This window comes from Sturnus vulgaris, chromosome 2 (assembly GCF_052056855.1).
Source record: "Sturnus vulgaris isolate bStuVul1 chromosome 2, bStuVul1.hap1, whole genome shotgun sequence".
In the NCBI taxonomy this organism is placed as follows: domain Eukaryota; kingdom Metazoa; phylum Chordata; class Aves; order Passeriformes; family Sturnidae; genus Sturnus; species Sturnus vulgaris.
Window position 1 is genome coordinate 23,885,419 of NC_142244.1, and position 18,416 is coordinate 23,903,834.

Sequence of the window (18,416 nt, forward strand, 5' to 3'; positions counted from 1 at the left end):
ATGTTTGCATCTCCTTACCCAACATCAACATTAGAGAACAGTCATGTCACCAGCTCCTGCAAAATGTCTGCATCCCAGTGGCATGAAATTGGTGGTCAGACCACTCAGCATGAAGAATCTTTCCATGAGCTCAGATGGAGTTTCCTTGCCAGAAGATAATCCCAAAAATGTAGATGAAAAAGTTCATTGTCAATATCCATTTAATAGAAAAATCTTAATTATAGATAGCTTTCAGTCCCAGAACAGTAGATGGGAACTTGAGATTAATTCCCCCTATGACAAAGTATGTGAACAATAACCAGAATTTGTAATCAATTCTCAGAGGAGAGAGCATCCAAATTGTAATGGGGATTTGGGATTCATTCCCAGAGGGTGAAATATATGATTTGGAACAGGTAGACTGGGATTAATTTTTGATTATGAAATATTTGAACGGCAATTTTCAACTTTTAATGAAGAGAAGATGTGGACACCACAATTAATATAATTTCTAAGTCTCTCCATCACATTTCAGGAGACAGATGATAGATCACAAACAGCTGCTTGGGTCATACACAAGTTAATGTGGGAGTGCCACCTAAAGGAAAGTGCACTAGGATGAGACTCTGGAGAAAAACAGGCAAAGACCAGAGTTGCACTTTCCCCATTTCTAATAAAACTTGCTTATTGCAAAGTCTGCAAGTAATTATTCCATGTTTGCTGACTTTACACGGATAATTGTAAGTCAGAAAACATCAGTATGGCTTTTCTCTTACTTAGGGAAAAAAAAATAAAGGTGTTCACAGGAGAAATAATTCTCACTCTGAAGGAAAATTTCAAAATAGGAGTGTACAAGGTAAAATATATAGAACCTCATCATGTCCTGGGGGGAGAATACAACCCAAATTTCTAAAGTCCCTTAGAATATAATAAACAGCTAATTATTTGCCTAGAATGAAGATAATGAGTGAGCTGTGAATCTTACCCTTTTCTGTTAGTTTCCACAAAATAATTTTCTTTATGCTTTCCTCACAGGCCAATGAGTAATTTTAATGATTATGAGCTGCATCTGTAGCCATGTAAGACAAGACAAATTTCGTCTATCTGCCTATTTTGCCATTTATGAATGACTGTAACAAAGTGATTTTTCAGGACACAGGTTTACTGTCACAGGGGTAAGAAAACCTAGCCTCCAGTTCCAGGATTCAGTACTGCTCAGCTGGAAGGAAAGTATCCACAAGGAAAATGTCTTAGCCTGACACAACTGATGGTAGCTGCTTCAGAAGCAGGAATAAAGATGAGATGAACCAAAATCCTGTTTCAGCTCGACACATACTTAATTCCTAATTTATCTTTTAACATTGCTAAGTATTTTTAAAGGGGCTCTGAATTTCTGAAATTGAAGATTCACCTTTTCCATTTTATGCCTGCTATGGTAAACTTTTGGGTCTTTCACTGAAAAGAGATGAAACAACTCTGAGTCCCTGTGGGCCCACTCCTCCCCTTTCCTCTTAAGCCCTCAGACCCACATCTACCCAAGGATCATTTCCTAAGTCTCCAAAATTATATATAAGTATACTGCCTCTGCCAGACCCTATTAATCATAAACTTCTCATTTAATTTCAGTATTAAACTCATCTTGTTCAAATCTCTAATTTTCCACACTGACAGAGAAGTTCTCTATACATCATTCAGTTCTATTTCCTAGATATGTTCAGAACTACAAAATTCATTCAAGCCCATCTGATCTCTTCTCACTAAACCTTCTGCCTTGCACAGACTGACAGAGAAAAATTAGCCTTCCTCCTGTCAGGTATACATCTTTTCCCCACAAAAGTATGTGAAAACATCCAAATACAGACAATGACTCAGCTTGCCCTTGTACTTGTGTCTTTGCTCTACACAGCAGTCATTTTACAGAACAGCAAATCCCATTGACATAAAATCAGACAGACTACTAATATTTCTGAAGTAAAAACAGCTGTAGCTGCATGGCAGGATACCACACACTGAAAGCAGCACTAGGGATGAAGCACCCCTCATCCTAGTGGAAGCAGGAAATCTCACAACGAAGTCATGCTACAGAGTGACACTGTTCAGCCTAATACATCACAGGTAATTTTAAGTCATTAAAAAGTAAAATTTGCAAACCACAATTTTCCTCAGTGATCCTATCTAATATTAAACTCAGGTGCAGATCTTAGGGTTGGGAAGAAAAAGCATGTCAGATACTTTCTGCTCTTTCCCTGCTGCAGCAATGTCATCTATCTCATTTCTAACCCAGTGCCACAGCTTTTCTCCAGCTTTACAAAGACACTGCAGCAGTACGCCAGCAAAATAAACGATGTTCTTGCTCCATAGCAAACAGGAGATGGGACTAGAAGAGCACTCAAGCCTCTCTCTGTGCTTTTTTTGTTTGGGCTTTTTTTTCTTTCTTTCTGTTGAGCAAGACAATCAGCAGAAACGATTATGCCATATATGAAAGATATATGCAAACAGTAAGTTTGGTGCTTCAGAAAGTTTGGTGCTTCAGAGCTGAGACCAGCCCCTGCTCTGTCCCAGGGCCAAGTATCATTGCTCTGTGAGGCTCTGGGTCCCAGCAGCGAGTTGCAACCCACACCGTTACTGGGGACCTGCAGAGCCCTCCACTCACACATCACACACAGGCTACAGCAACCCTTCTGGAGTTAATCAAAACAGCTATGGCAGGCAATTCAGAGCCAGATGGGCTCCATGAGGACACGGTGTTAGATTAGTCAGCTCACCAATTTCTGCCTCAGTATCCCCAAGTGTGAATTAGTTTTTGGCACCTACAAGCTAAGAGGGCAGCAGCTTTAGAAGAACTGTATGTTAGATCGATATTTCATTTTAAAAAACGGTTTCTATTCTACTATATTTTTGCTGATTTGAAAGAAAACAGACTGTTGCAGTATTTTTTGACTAAAAACCTGTAGAAGAAATTGTTACAGTCTTTTACAACCAGAATCTGGAAGGGTGTCCCATTGTAATATTTTCAAAGAGAAGTTGTGCGTGCAGTATGTATGTGCATATGGTGTTTATGAATTGTTTTTAACTTTAGATATTTTATTCATTTTTCCACATGGTACAAGTAGAACACACATCTTTGTTGGACAGACACCAACACAGTAACATAACTTTAGATTTCAAGCAGTCAAGACTCAGTGGGACAATAGGCTACTCTATCTTCACGCCAGGACATCAAGTCCTGAAATTAGGATGCATGCCATCAGGCAGTTCATATCTCACTGAAGATACTCAGCCCTCAATACATTCAGTTATACTAAATGAAGGAAACTGTAACCACTTCCAGTTATTTCATACAGAGATAAGGACCATGAGAACTTTGTGTCTTGGCATACAACGTCCTATTTTGATTTCACTGTACTGTGGGATTTGCTGTTATCAAGTTTGTGGACTTCATTTTTTTCTTGGACCATGCACACAGCTTGCATATTAACTTCAGTCATAACAAGTTTCAGAAGTCCCTAAAGCAAAGGAAAGGGGGTAAGGAATAGTACAAAAAGACTTGGCTAGAGTTTCTCAGGACAGCAGCAGAAAGAGCACAGATGCTACTGATACTTGCAAACCCTACCCCCAGAGCCAGCAACATGGAGTTAAAAATTCACTTTTGTTTGCAATGTGTGCGTGTGTAAGCTGCTCTTGCAGACTCATGGAGAACACTGAAAGCATATTCTCCAGGATAATTACCTATCCAGACTCACTAGTGCTCAAAGTCAGATGAAATGCAACTGTGAACAGCTTTCCTCCAGAGCAGAAAGTCTGCCCTGCTACTGCAGACTGCCATGTCTCATAACTATATAACCTTGTTTGTTTAATTTCAAAGCTCTTGTTTCCCTTAAGCTGTACCATGGTCTCAGGAATCACAAGATGGTGACATTTAAGAAGTAGAGGCAATGATTTAATTGCTTTTCCAGGGAAGAAGCTAGGTTTCAAAAGCAAAATAAAGTTTTCTTTATAAAGAATGGAAATACTAATATTATAACCGAAAAGTTTTTATAATTTAACATTGTAAACCATCATTCTGTTAAATGAAATGCAATAAGGGGCAAACCAGTTCAGAGAAAATACATAAATACTAATTCTGTTCCCACTGGTAATTTAACACCTATCTGATACCCCAAGGTCTTGAAAACACTGAATACAAAAATAGTTCTTTCCTACTATCTGGAAAAAAGATGAAGATAAGGGAAATGAAACATTACATGAACTTGAGATACATTAGTTTCTAGACAGACAAACTAAAACTCCTGCACTGGGTATCTGTGGCACACAAAACTTAACTGTTGGCCTACAGAAAGCTTTTTTCCAGTGCCTGGCTTAAATTTGAGGTTTCTTGACAAGTTCTAATGAATGGTTAACCTTGCTTTCCTGATAAAACGCAAATGCCCCCTGACTTCACTCTTTTCTTGAAACAAATCCATATGGGATGAAATATATGAACTTCTGTCAACGCGACTGCTGCCTGTGCATTATTTAAATGCTAAAAATTTATTTTTTTTTTTTCCCCACTCGGATGCAGCAGGTCCCATCACGGGGAAGGGGAGCCCTGCTCTCCCTGGCACAGACCTGGGGCAGTGCCAAGCCCTCTCCCCTCACCCATCCCCTCTGCTGCTCCCCCAGCAGCGGCGCTGCCCCGGGGCCGCAGGCAGCAATTCCAGCGAGGCGGGGAATAAACGGGAGATGTGCCGTAGCCTTGTGGATCGCAGGTGGCGCAGAGCATTTATCTTCACACTCGCCAGGGTGGATAGCTACAGCTTAGGAGTGGGAAAGGTCAGCTATGTCAGCTATGATGGCAACAAGCAGCCTCAGCAGCAGGCACGGGCGTGCTCACCTCCCGCCGCTCCGGCCGGCGCTGCCTCCGGAGCTGGAGCGGAGCACCCGCTGTCCCCGGGCATCTCCCACCTCGGCCTGGGGCTCCCTGTCCTTCCCCCGCCTGCCGACAACTCGCCGCTGACAGGCAGGGTGGCAGATAACGCCAGTATTTTGGAAATGCTCTCTTCCGAAACCACTGAAGGGATTTATTATTTATAGGCAGAGGGATGAAAACATGAAGTGCGTACATGGGGGCCCATGTGGGGAGGGCCAGTTGCTGCCAGGCAGTAATTTCACTCTGAAGTTCCTATGACTTAAATAGCCACTTGAGCTCTGCTCTTGCAGTTTATGATGTCAATAGAACCCCTAAATGAAATTACAGCCTTCTGATACGCAGCAGGGTAGCTTTTCTTCACTGTGTAATGTACACGGCCAGAAGAAATTGCACTATACGCAGAGTTTCACTAAAGCAGAGTTTATCATAAGAATGTTCCCATTAAAATATGATTAGGTTTCTTGTTTGCTGGATAACACTTCTAATGAATCAGGGTATGCATGATAGTCATGTTTTGTGAACGCAGACATATACCCTGAGGTGAACTGGGCACTCCACCGCCTCAAAGCACCAGCTATTTCATTTCCACCATAATTTGCACCTGCTTTGTTTTGCCAGCAGCACAGACCCATGCTAGCTCTGGAACTCGCCTCGTTCCAGAAACTTGAAGCTTTGCAAAGATGAAAAAACAAGCAAAGCAGCAATGGGGGGTGGCATATCTACATGCTGTATTTACAGGCACTTTTATTTTTCAAGCAATGCCTGAGCCTGGCTAAACCTGATCAGTAGTACTGTGAGGCTAGGGAAAAAAATTCCACTTTTCAGATGGGTAAGTGAGGAATAGACAGAGGTAAAGATCATAATGATGCATCTGGGATAGAGATTCAGGTCTCCTAAAGCCTTTTCCATTTCTCTCCATTCTCATTTTGTTCCCTTTCTTAGCCCAGGACAAGACAAAAACCCCTTCATCTTACCATTCATAAACCCTGCCATTTCTTTATCCTTGAGGTGAGGACTGACTGCAGCTGATAATTAGAAATCTGTGGTTAGTGGCTGCTTTACCTCAGTAACTTGTAATCCCTTTCACTTTGCTAACTTTCCTCATCATATGACCTAATTCAAAATCAAGTTTCACTTTCTTTTCTGAATTACAGGAAGGCAAATTAGTGCTGTTTCAATGTTGTTACTCAAGAAAACAAGCCGTTGTTCAACTTTTGGAAAAGAGAGACTTAAAATATAAAATAAGAAAACAAATTGAGAATACCTTAAAAAGGGAAATGTACTCAAAACAAGGCAGTTGCTTTTATGTACTTTTATTGCAAAAATTGTCTCTGGATACTGCTTAAATTCTTGTACTTCTGAAGCATCCCAGTACCTAAGAATCTGCCTACCTTTATCATTACATCGTTTTCTGTGCTTTGTTCTTGTCTGATGCAGTTAACACTCACAGAACAGCAAGCATATCACATCAAACAATTGTTGTGCAGAAAACAGTAGTTCTCATTCACTACATAAATATATCTTCTCTTCCCCAAAAGCATAAACTGGTGGTTTGAACACGAGGGAAAGAATACCATTTTCTCCTTGATTGCATCAGGCAAAGGAAGATAACTTTCCCACTTTATCTACAGGTAAAAGAGAGAGGTTTAACTTGGCAGTGCATGTAGAGCACTTTGAGATTACTAAATGGAAGGGATGCTGTAACTAAAATGGCTACTGCTAGAAGCAAAGTGATGTATAAAAGAATGACTGTAAGTATTAATTTTTTTTTAACATCTATGATAAACTATTTTATAGTAGATAAAGAAGCTACTACTAATGAGACAATTTATCATCTTGCAATCCTGAAGTGTTTAAACAGACGGTTAGAATACGATTTGAAATTGCAGATTTTCACCCTAATGATTTTAGACCACAGATAAACCATTATAACCTTGGCCTACCATCAATAAGCAGCTTATACCATAATAAGAAAGACTGATGAATTTTTTCACATTGCTATAAACAAATACCAGCAAAGACAAGTTCCTTTGCTATCAGAGAGAGCTGGAGAATAAATAAATTAATGAAATAATTTAAACCTGGAGACGTTTGGAGCAACACAGAGACTCTTAAAAAAGAGATTAAACACTGTTTTTCCTTCTTGGTGAAAGATGCTAGAGTGACAGCCCTTGACTTCAGTATATCCAGAGAACAAGTGTTATACAGGCAGAAGTATAGCACTGTGCTTTGAGAACTTTCCATTTCAGAAGTACTTATGTCTTTCAGACCTACACTGCCTGGAGGGAAAAAGTAAATCAGAGATAAGCTTCAAAGATCAGACCCAAAAGTGTGTGTGGGCGTTCAGCATAGCCCATTCAGAGAAGAGAAAAAAATCCATTATGTTACTATCTGTGATGTGAACTGCCTGAAAGTTTGGGATGTTCTGATCTGTCAGCTGCTTTGAGTACACTGCAGAAAGGTGATGCAACAGCCAAGTTGGGATCTTAATATCAATTTAGTCAAAAGCTGGGACCATTTGGATTGAGGCTTTGATGTATGTAAAGGTTATTTCTATGTGTATGTAATACTCTTTACTGAAGGGATCAGCCAACTTAATTGCGGGTTTTGTTGAGAGCTGGTGATTTAGTTTAAGTTCAGAGAGAGGTCTGCAGCATGAGGGAATCAAGAGAAACAGCTAACCCTTGCTGCTCAGCACTGAAAAACGTCTGTGGTCAGCCTGGGGGTTTGTACATGAAAAAAGGGGAGTTCACAGTTCTTTACGGTACTAATGCAAAACCAGATAGGACTCCGAGGTTCTGTCAGTCTTCCACTTGAAGTTTTCAGGCTTAGTAAAACTTCAGGCTGAAACTGAAGCATGGGGAGGGACTGACAATCCCACGTCGACTGAAACCAACAAGAATATTTGCAAAAATTGCCAGGGAGTAAAGCCACGAAATCCTACATGACTTTACTTACTGGTTATAAGAAATAGCGAGTACCTTAATACAGGTTGCACGTGACTTGACACTGAGTTCAGTCCTGTGCTGACAGCTTCAGTGAAGGACTGCTGACCACCAGCCTGTATGTACAGTTCTTAGAACTTGGAATGGGCACAAAACCAGGGAAGAGGTGACTGGATCTCTCTGTATGTCACAGGTGACCAGCAGCAGTCAAAGAGGGGCTACCTCCCTAAGTGTCACAGAGGCAAGCTTGTTGAAACACCTGCTGAATAAATGCTACTCAAAAGCAAGGCAAGGGTGAGAAGAATGCTGCCTAGTTAATAAATACCCTGTGTCAGATATGTTGGTTCCATTAAAGATCTTGGACTTTTGCCAGGGACATGTTTCAAAGAACAGGATAATAACTCAAAATACAAATATTTTGACTGCTACCCTCTGTTTCTTAAAAGCCTACTTTGTTAGAAGTAGAAAATGTAAGTCAAAAAATGATTCATTCTTCAGATAATATGGAAGATGATGAAGGATGAATGGAACAGCCCACGCATTGCCCTGGCCTTCTTAAGCATTACAGCAGAAAAATATTAACAGAAGTGATATGTTCAGCAGGGCAGGAGAGGACAAAAGGGGACAATCTGGGCCTGGAGTTAGAGGTGCTCATCCTACTCATTTTTTAAAATTTTTTCTTTTGCTGCCTTTCCCATGCAGCCATGAGCAAATCACTGCAGCTTTATAAGCCTTGTCTTCCCTATCCAACAGCTGAAAATAATTCTAAGTACCTTGATGTTGGCTGAGACACTCAGTTCTCTGGCATCCAAGATTTTGTATATGAAGTTCGAACATTTTTTTTTCCTGATTCCCAGTTCCCCATACAGACACAAAGAGAACAGAAGGGAAGTGAGAGAGTTTAAAAAAGAGTGAGAAAAAAAAATTTCCAACCTTTCCCGCTCCCTCAAATGGACCAGCAGCCTATAAACCAACTAGTTCTTCCTATTCCCAGAGGTGGCTTCCACAGAAGCATTTTCTTTTACTATGCATCCACTGTAGAGTTTCTTTTCTGCTTGGCTGGGCAATCAGGTATTCAGAGCATAATGTAAATGCTCAGAACACAGAGGCATGAAAACTTGCCAGACAGAAACTCTAAGCGAAGGATTAACATTCCCGCCGCTCCCCACTCCCCCGCCCCGTGCCCCCCCGCCGCCGCCCGGCCGCGCTGCTCGCCCTGGCCCCCGCTGGTGGCCGTGGGGACAGAGGGGCAGCGCAGCCCCCCCGCTCCGCCCAGCGACCCGCGCCCGGCCCGGCAGCCGCTGCGCTCCCAGCGCCGTACTACTTCTGTGCTTGTCGCCGATTCTCTTCTCATATTTAAAAAAAAAAAAAAAGAAAAAAAAAAAAAAAAGAAAAAAAGAAAAAAAAGAAAACACAACAACAACAACAAAACAACCTTTATTTCCTGCTTCGCCACGGCGGCACCGAGAATAGAAGCCTTGACACATCAAATTCTGGGAGCTCACCACTCACCAGGGCTGTGGTTCCTGGTCCAAGCAGTGACGAAGGAGAATCACCTCACAGTCTCTGGAGAGTGGCAGGGCTTGGCTGCGAAGCGCGCCCTGCGCCGATGGGCTTTTTGAGTTCGCTCTGTTCCAGAGCGAGTGCCGAGGCAGAGAAATTAGGGAGGGGAGAGGTGGGAAGGAAAATCACTGGAGCCTCTTACGATCAAACTTGCACTAAGCAAGAGGAAATGTCTTATAAATAAACAACAGCAAGAGAAACAAAAAAATCCATCCCGTCCTGCCAGAGGAATGTACATTATTGTCTCTCGACGGAAAACTTTACACCACACCAGAAAACAAGAAAGCAGCCATTTCTCCTGAAGCTACCCTGCCTTGGGAGGGGAGGAGGAGGGCAATGCAAACTTGAAAAAAAACCTGGGAAGTTCATGCAATTTCCCAGTAGACAAACAAAACTGTCCAAATTGAACAGACGTCGCTATTTTAACGTTTCACGCAGCACTGAATTTCTTTAGGTCTGATGATTGTCACTCCACCATTAGGGCACATTCAAGAAGGAAGTTCAAGGCAAGGGGAAGGAGGAGAAGGTCATGACATATGTATATGTGAGTGTAGATCTGAATGCGTACATTTCTATATTTATTTATGCATTTTATGATTCATATGTATAAGAATAATTTTATATGTATTAAAAAACTTGAGGTACATGAAATTCTCTTCTCTCATACCTCTCCATAATTTTTGAGATTTACAGGTCAGAGTTCCAAAGTATTCATTCTCATCTCACAAGACTCCAACTGTAACCTACTTAAAGCTAACATGTTATTGTACTGCAGCTCACATGACTCAAGTGACATGAGTTTGGTGATTTCAGTACAGTCCCTGGCTTTGCAAAAAAACTATTGCGTGATTTGGCACAACGCAAGGCAAATAGCAGTCTCTTTACGAGGAACTACAGATGGCAATTGAAAGAGTAATTCAAATAATTTATCAAGCACATTTGGAGACCTAGAATGGGGGATGGCCTGAGTCTATGAGAAACCAGTATGCTACAAGTCATTATTAGCAAGCTTATTAAACCTGCCTCAAATGCACAGCAGTAAAAGATCCGAGACTGCTGATGGGAACTGATGTGCTTAGCAGTGCTGGGTTTTGGGTCATGACTAGGAAAGCAGAGTACAGCAGCTGAGGACCTACTCGAGAGAAGAAGTGGGACAAGAGACTGAAAGACCATAAGATAACTGAAAATGGCTTGGCAATCTCGACCTGCACTTCTGTTCTAGGGTACTTCACCATTGGAGACAGATGCCATGATGAAAGAACGTAGTGCCCACCCCAAAATTCAGCTTATCAAGTCTCAAAAAAAATCCTAATCTGTTGAATTCTTGAGGACTACTGTATTCAAAAGACACAAAATGAAAATATGTTTTTAAAACTAATTAGTTTTACATCTGTGCATTCCTGCTGACAAAGTAATGCTGCCATAGATTTTGCTCGCAACAGTCAATCTACAGTGCAGGTGCGTAAGGCAGAGACAAGCTTAAGACTGAAGTATGGCTGAAAAATAAAAGCCAAGAGCCTTTAATGCAAAATTTATAGTAAATCACAGCTTCTTTGGGCTCAGATCTTTAGGAGAAGAGAGTGTTAAAGCATTTGTAGCTTTACCAAGGTGATCTTAATAAAATAAAATGAGGCATTTCCAAGAGATTTCTTAAGACAGAGCAGTAGAAGTGACATCACTGACACAGTGCTGGGAGCGCTGTGGGAAGGATGGGAGTCTCATTGATCTCACCAGATTTATTGGCAAATTGTAAATCTGACCATCCAGCTCATATGAGCTGATACCAAAGAGGTCCTTACCTTGGAAGGGTGCTGGGTGACAGAGAGAAGCTGTCAGCTGTTCCGACCTCACTAAGAAATGCTTTGCTCATTTATAAATCAGCTCAGCATTCGCTTCTCTCACCACCTTTATGTTTACCGGCAATGCCAGAAATACTGAAGAAAACTGAGACAAATGTGAGTCTTGCAAGTGAAACCTTATTAGTGAGAGGTGTCCAGAGAGCTGAGTGCTCGAGAGAACAGAAAGGCACACAAAGAATAATGGAACAGAATTTGAAATAATAATTCCTGTCTGTGATGAGGAAAACCTTTAACATTTCCAAGCAGGAAACACAATTAGGAGGCTGATCAATGACCTTAGGTTCCCAATATCTTAGCTGCCTTTAGGAGATTTACATAGATGGAAGTGGGGGCAGTATATGGCCCTCTGTTTTTAGTAAGGCATTTGCTAAACAGTCCAGAGATCAATAGCAGACATTAAATTAAGCACTCTGGCATTCTTATTATTTAGTATCATTAAGCATTAAGGATGGCTGTACTGTAAACACAGGGAACAGAGAACCAAATGAAATCTTCTATTAAAAAAAAAGGCCTATGAAGTTTCTGAAAATTAGACTAAACATAAAAACACACGCAGTGAACAGATCACGCAATTGTGATCAAAATCTCAGCAAATTCCAGCTGTCTGCCTGTCAGTGCAGACTATTTCCATTACAGACTTCAGGAGACTGAATTGTGCCATTCTTGCTTCACTAGCATTAACAGTGGCCACAGCCTCAGAACCGCAAAATAATAAGAGCCAGGAGGACAATAATTTTCCTCAGATTTTTTATTTTGACATTTCCCATTTGTGGCCTTTTTCAAAGTTTTAATTTGGTAAAGACACTTTTCAGCCTGTCTTTTAACAAGTCACTAATAACTTGGGATGCAAGATCTCATATTTCATTTTTTTTGCTGCCACCACCACTAAATATTTCATTTACCTTGAGTACAGCAGACCACTCTGGAAGGTTAATTTTTTTTTTCTTTCTTTTCACTATACTGTTTACAGATTAGTTTTGTGACTCAGTATTTGCATTAGGCTAGTTTGATTCTACCTGTTAAGGTAAATTAATAGACTGCCTATCAAAATACTTTAATTCTTTAAGTAGCTCAGTGAGGCAACTGTACTGACTTTCTTTTCCTTGGGAATTTCCGTATTTTCTATATGGAAATAACTGGGAGTCTTGGAGGCGGTACCTAGTTATAACATAAACTTATTCTAGATAATATTTTTTATATTTGCAACCATGTTACACACATAAATATAAATGTATACATTTGTGGATGTACATCTGTAAATACACACACACACACACACAAATAAAATCATCAGAGTTCTATTTCTTCCCTGTGTCTTGGCTGTTAGTCCTTGAACTAGAAGACCAAATGTGTTTTGCAGGAATGGTACATATGCACACACAGAGAATATAGGGCTAAAACAATAACCCCTAAGGGTTCTCTGCCTGCCTTGTATCAGCCTCAAAAAGAGGTACTCCAGCAGAAGAAGGAGAGTGCTTGGAGACCCTGACTTTTCTTTCCTCCCCTCCATGCATTCCTCCACAAGCTAAAGTTCTGTGCTTAGAGAAAGGCCATGCTACAACCAGACATTGGGAGCAGCTGCAGATAAGCACATGGAGGTTAATTCTGCATTTTGCTCCATTAACCTCTGCTCCACCTTTGTGACACCCTGAAGGAAGAAGGACGGGAAAATAGTGCAGCCAGGAGAGCCAGGCACATGCTGGCAGCCAGGCAGTGCTGCAGGGGGATCGTACCAGGGTATGGCTACCTCTGGATTCTGGGCTTCATGGCTTTGGAGACCCGTTTGCTTTGCTCCTGACAGTTCTGCCTCAGCACTGAACACTTGCAGGATGCAAGTGTTCCCCTTCTCTGCAAGGCAAGCTTCATGGCAGTGCCCTGGAGCTTTTCTCTCTGCTCTAAGTTCCTCTACATAGCAGGAGACACACAGCCTTTGGCAATGGGTACAAACAGATGAGATAAACAGAGATGAAATAAACCTTGTGGAAAAGTCTCCTCCAGCTGTAGAGTCTCTACCTATAAACAGATATTCTCCTGCTGTCCTCCACATGCAAACACAGAGTTGAGAATCTTTTTATTTTTGTTGTTTTCTTGTTTAGTACAAAGCAATTAAAATGTAACAACCTCTCAAAATCTTCCTTTATTTAAAAAAAATAGGTCACAGACACAGAAGCAGTCAGTCATGGTTTGGAGTGGGCAAGCAAACAATTTTCATTTGATTGTGCCCTTGTTTTTGTAACTAGCTTTTCTGCTGTGACCTGCCATACTTACCCTGTCTGCTGTGCTAACCAGTAACATGCCTTTTTAATCTGCCTTCCTGGGGTCTGCATTTGATTACAGCATTCATGTTCTATTTAGATTCTTTTGAATCATGCCCTGTGGTGCTAGCACGAAAGGTGTTATTTATAAAATGAAATTCTGTTGTATTGCAACTTGGATACAAAGAGGACAAGCAATATTAAATACTAACTTTATTTAATAATATCTTGGATTTATTAACTCAATTTCATTACAAGATTAGAGACGGTAACCTGGAGGGGGTTATTAACTAATAAACAGGCTACAGGCAACTTTGCCCTATATAACATAAAATAAAAATACATACATATGCATTTAAATTACTTCTGAGGGCCCAGATACACACCTCTGGCTCAAAAGTATGGCTTTCTTGATAAATACTATTGCAGGGAGCTCTTGGCTGGAATCTACTAAGCTCATGGTCCCTTTAGGACAGTGGGCATCCACACTCAATGGCTACCCCAAGTGACCAACCCTATTTAGTTGGTTGCATCCCACGTGGGATGAAGCCTACCACGCAGCTGTGACAGAACTGATGCAGCCTACAGTTACTTCAAACCACTGTGGGCAGCACACCAGGAACCATGAAACTGTGCCAACCCATCTGCCCCTCCTTGACTTCCCCAGCACCTCAAGGCTCATGTTTGTGAGCTGTTGCAAGGCTCTCTCTCTCCCAGCATCAGTCCTGCAAATTGCAGGACATACCAAAGGAGAAGCTTCCCCCGAGCATCTGGGGGGAGTCACAGCACGCTGTATCTCCCGAAAAAAAAGCAAAAAAATCTCCTCAGCTATAGAAAACTTCTCTTTCCAGAAGATGAGGTGACAGAAAATTCCTGACTATGCACACACATGCATCTATATTCTAATACTTAGCTTTTTTATGGTAACTTTAACAGCATTTCAAACCAATATGTATTCTTTTCAGCCAGATATAGCACAACTAGCAGCTGAATTGCACCACAATCTCTTCACCTGGTAAGCTGCAGCACGTTTGTCAGCACCCCAGCCTAGGGATGAGGGCCTGGTAAGGAAATTAACTGAAGGTTGAAAGTTCCCCAGGAGTACAAGAATACTGAGATGCAATTTTTTCTCCATTTCCTAAATAAAACTAACAAATGCTAATACACTATTAAATGCCTCCTCTCTGAAACACTCTACGACAAGAAGTTGCTTCTGTGACTTTGAACCTGTCAGGTCCACAATAAAGCCTGAGTCTGACATGGGAAAATAGCACAGTATCAATGTCACAGATACTACACGCAGGGAATTCCCACTTGGAAGTGCATGGCTGCTAAAAGCTTTCACCCCACATCTGTTGAACAGTTAGCTGTGAGTCACCTGCAGTCAGCTTCATTAGACCTGAAGTGTCACTCAAATAAGACAAGCTTATTGCTAGAACAAGAGAATTCAGATTTTTAAGCATTTGATAGATTAAAAGGAAAGTGTCACGATATGTTAAATGGATATTCAAATACTTTAGGTCTTCAGTTTTCATCTGCTTACAGATCATATGCCTTTGCTTAAAGCTGCATGGTAGGCAGAGACCAAAAATAAAGGGCAAATTATTTTTTTCACTCATGTGGTGTTGTTCATTGCAATGACTCAGTGAAGGATAAAATCCAGTGCATGAAGATCATGAAAAGACAGAAAGACTAATGAATTAAATCTGATGAGAAACAGATTTGAATTCAGAGTGATCTCTAAAATTCAGGGGCATGAACACCTAGGGCATGGTGGTGCATGGATATTCCCAAGCAAAACTGTGGTTAAGTAACAGAACTGTATAGAGAAGAGGTTAATTTGGGTCAAAAATGAAGGGAGATTGAGAAACAGATTTATGGTAAAACTTTAAAAGGCAAAAGCAATAATTGCACCCGCAAAAGGCATGTGCATCATTGCTACAAACAAAAACACATGCTTGGCCTCTCTACAGGCAATCTGGCATCTGTCTCTCATTCCCTCCCTCCTCCTGACCCTGAGACCTTTCTCTCTGGAATTTTGTTCCATGAATATTCCATAATGCTACACTCAGCTCCTATTTTCAAGAAACGTAGCATTAGCTAATAAGTGGAAGTTCACAGCATTACTGTCAATCAGTGGTTGGTTTCCATGAGAATGGAGACAGAGCTCAACAGAAAAATAGTGAGGTTCAGGCAGAAGTGATATCCTGTCTACATATGTTATGTATGTACCACTTTGAAACTACAGAACTAACTTGTTTGGCACTTCATTTATTAGCAGACTCTCAAGGGTATCTACAAAATAAGCCAAGTTTAAACAACATTCTTTTGGGCCATTTTGAAGTGAGGCAGAAACAAAATGTATTATTTGGTAAGTTAGGAATACTGCAATTTATTCTTGTTCTCACTCTCCTCACTTCTTTCTATATGTTTAAAACCACCATAAATAAATGGTGGCTTACTTATGGTGGTTTTAAGCATAAAATAATTAGTGAGAGAATTTTCTAACTGATTTTGTCGATTATAAAGGGAAATTATCTCTGTTTTATTGATAAAAGCATGCTACTATTCCTGAATTGATACAGTCTGTTTACAATAAACAGATCAGGCAATATGATGCAAGGGCACAGGATATGCATGGGGTAGAACTTTACAAAGGCACATTTATCTTCCACTATTTTTACCCACTCATCAAAGTTTCTGGCATATTCTCCACTAGAACGAAACAAAGTAAATAATTTAAGAAAATAAGGAAGTCAGTTATTTCCTTCTTTAGAGAACCAAACCTCAAAAATCCTATAAAATGTAGATACATTTCTAAATTTCAAATGCCGTTCAAATTTCATACAATTGGGTCAATAGCTTTATAAGGAAGAGCTATAAAAAGAAGGCAGTTTCATAACTTTAATGTAAAGGAGGATTCAGTTTTAAAATACACACCACATTCAAGACTATTTAGAAAAAAGTCCTTGGTCTTACTTCTGATTAAATTTATGGAAAATGAGCTCATGGGTGAGGGGAGAGAAGCACCAGCAAACCCAAACTAGATGACAGACACAGACAAAACTCTAATTCTATTCAGTTGTTTCAGTGTGGCCGATCTCAAGAAGAATGAAGCAGTTCTGCTGGGACAGACAGTCTGAGCAGTGGATGGAAAAACAGGAAGAGACTCTGGGGAGAGAACATCACTTGGGTGAAGCCTGGACAAGCTAGAAATCACTTAGTCTCTCCAAGACCCACCAAGACAACAGAAGGATAAATGAAATGCCATTTGTATGCATTCTTCCAAGTCCCCACTCTCTCTCCATTCTCATCAGATGACAATCTCTGCATGTATCTACCTATTGAAAAATTTATCTTCTTTTTCTCAATGAAAATCTAACAAATTCATGGGACAGACCTGTTTCAGAGGCAAACAAGAATCACATGATGGCCACACAGTGGGGGAATTTTTCTCCTTCTGGGGATGCTCTCTTTTTGTCCACATGTGGTCAACCTTTGAAGCCCACTCACATAGCTCTAAAATATAATGTAAGAATTCTTTAATCAACCAGACACTAATATAAAACTGGTACCTGATTTCTATACTGGGATTCAAGTGTGCACTGTAGGAAGCTGAAGGACCTGGGTCCAGCACAGCTGTAATCCCGTTCTGCAGTATCCAGTGAAACCACAATTTCAAATTTTTATTCTAGCGTGTTTTCAATCAGCATTCTGTGGACGGACTGAGGCCCATTACAGCCATATTACATGGTAGAACAAACCAGTCTGACCACAGGCAAAGGCTTTATCACCCCTGTATCTCAGTTTCCCTGAGTGTCAGGCTGGGAAGAGTCATTCTTTTTCACTTAATAGGGATGTCTTGGGAATTACCTCCTTAACATACAGATAAAAAAAGGCTCTGAAAGGCAAAGTACTGCCAGGCTGAGTGAGTAGGCTTGCTGCAGTAACATGGCTGTTGCCAGCAGGCAGCAGGTACCACAGATCTCATGAAAGATCACTCGTCGATTTTAAGTTACATTCATTTTTGTGCCTGTTCCATAAGCCCCCAGAGATTAAATACAGCTGAGTGCTATTATCCAGTTAGCTCCAGCAAATGAAAAATATACTCTTTTAGCAGTTTCATTCCTTTATCAATTACTACTTTAAGAGACTTGTACTGTATTATTTTATATTGGCCAGTTGTAAAAATAATTTATTCCCTGAAGAGTTTTATTCCTTTAACATTTCAAATTTTTTTGTTCGATGTTTAGCATGTGACCATTTTTGACAGAGAATGAAAGGAATACTTTATTGAAGGAGCTAATATAGCTCCTTTTCTTATGTTGACCATTTTTAAAAATTAAATATCTGAATAGGATTTCCAGTAACGCAGAAAATCTAGTAAGATTTTTCTGTTTTCGGGTTTCTTTGCATTACTGCATTATCACTCTGGGGGGCAAAAAGATGGAAATCCTGTCCAGATTTCTGGTAAAGTACCGGATCTGTTAAGAATCAAGCCCCCTTTCCTCCTTTCTTCTAGGTACATCATTTTTTTTAAGCTTGCACCTATCAACGTGTGTACAGAATAGAGACGAGTTCCTTACAGACTTGAAACCCCCTAGAAGAGCCATTGGGATGAAAACCTGTCAAGTGAGCACGGAGAGCCACTACAGAACTAACAGGAAAGCATGCTTGAACACTATTCAGTGACTCACACTGTCAGGTAGCTCTGTGACTTATTTTACTCTCTAAGTGGCTCAAACCACAATGCAAAGAGCTGTCATGATGAAGAAGATGCCCAGTTGGATTGAAAGGGAAAACCTCTGTTTCATTTGAGAACATGATATCATGGAGGCAGGAAGCCAGCCCAGCCTCCAGCTCAGCAGAGGTGTGTGATATCACAGAACACAGAGATGTCAGTACA

The 18,416-nt window shown here is 40.7% G+C and overlaps 1 protein-coding gene across 34 annotated transcripts in view; it reads right to left on the reverse strand.

Moving 5' to 3' along the window:
- ZBTB20 (zinc finger and BTB domain containing 20) overlaps nt 1-18,416 on the reverse strand; it is a 504,648-nt gene that overhangs the window by 205,300 nt on the left and 280,932 nt on the right. For 2 of the 34 annotated variants that reach the window (XM_088158958.1, XM_088158956.1), the window contains exon 1: nt 9,346-9,817. The exons of the other annotated variants lie outside the window; for them this stretch is intronic. The gene's annotated coding sequence lies outside the window, so the exon portion shown is untranslated. Of the gene's footprint in view, nt 1-9,345; nt 9,818-18,416 lie in introns of those variants that run through there. 34 annotated transcript variants of the gene reach the window in all.